The following is a 1,587-nucleotide window of genomic DNA, read 5'->3' on the forward strand; positions in this document are numbered from 1 at the left end:
AGAAAGAGAGGGAGGGAGGGAGGAATGGAGGGAGGGAGGGAGGAAGGGAGGAGGAGAAGAAAGAAGAAAGGAAGGAAGGAAGGGAGGGAGAGAGGGAAGGAAAGAAACTTTTTTGTCAAATATGACCTCAGGGGTTTTAATATATACACAGATGGACAGACACAGAAATAAATATAGCTGTGTGTGTTAGTGGGTTAGTGGAGAGAGAGCTATATAATTTCCTATCTCTGTTAAGAAGTGCTAGGAGCAGTGACAGTGACAGTGCAGTAGCAGTAAGTCAACCCACCTAGCACCCAGATCTTTGCTTCTAAATACCAATCTCTGATAAAAGGAACCAGAGCTCCTTCCACAGTTGGGCAGGGAAAATAAAAGATAAGCCTGGAAGATCTTGTGATGTCAGAAAATAGGGATTGTTAGAGAAAAAACAATGCTCACTGGAACATGGAGACTGACATGATTGCAAGCAGGAAGTTTATTGGGACGCTCTCCCAAAGGAGGGGGTCTGGCAGAGGTGGTCATGAATTTACACAGTACATCTATAGGCAGGAACATGTTTAGTTAGTGGGAGTGGGTTGGGGCTTGGGTAAGACCCAAGGGCCAATAGGGATGGCTAGGGGGTGGTGGGCTGGGGGTAGTAAATTCTAGGGATGCGGGAGGGGTTGGTGGTGTCATGTGGCTTTTTTGTCTATTCTCATGAGGAAATGAACTGTATCTGAACATGTGGGCTCTGGATGGGAGAACTTCCTGCCTGCAATCTTGTCAGTCTCCATGTCCCAGTGAGCGCCATTTTTCTCTACCAGGGATCTGTTTGAAAAAAGATAGGAGCTTGTCAAAAGTACACAGGAGCCAACCAAAAGGTGCTTGCTCCCAATGGCTAAGCTGGGGAAATTTGAGCAACAATTTAAATAATAATATTGGATTTTAAACCATGGAATTAAATAAATATTATATCAGTGGCAACTGATATAAATAAGTAAATGAATGAACAAACTGAGGAGAAGGGGCAATTGTTCCTTACAGAAGAATTCCAATAACATACAGAAGGAATGAGAAGTACAAAATCACCATTAGGCAAATGCCACAGTAATTGCTGCAGGTAAGATCCACTGACGGATGCTAAAATCAGTGGGTAATGCCACAATCATGGTGGCACGTGGTGGGGCTGTGGGAGAGGAGAAAAATAAAATAAAATCAGTGGGTAAAAGTTTGAGGAGAAATAAGATATTAGCCTAAGTCTCCAAATATCTCCCCTAAGATATTTATCACTTACAGAAGGAAAAATAGTAACTTTACAATGGAGAAAACTAGCAGACAACCCCATAATCAATTGATCAAGTCTTCATCATCAGTAATAAGATATGTGAAACCATGTACCCTGATTGAATGTACTGAGAGTACAGCATCACTTCTGGGATATTGCCAAAAAGGCATAAAATCAAGGTAATCTGAGAAAAAAACAAATTCAATTTTAGACAATTCAACAAAGCAACTGAGTGGTACTTACCCTTCAAAAAATGTCAAGGTCATAAAATACAAGGAAAGATCAAGGAACTGTCATGGATTGGAGAAGACTAAGCACAATAATTC

Source organism: Dasypus novemcinctus, chromosome 29 (assembly GCF_030445035.2).
Source record: "Dasypus novemcinctus isolate mDasNov1 chromosome 29, mDasNov1.1.hap2, whole genome shotgun sequence".
Taxonomy (NCBI): Eukaryota; Metazoa; Chordata; class Mammalia; order Cingulata; family Dasypodidae; genus Dasypus; species Dasypus novemcinctus.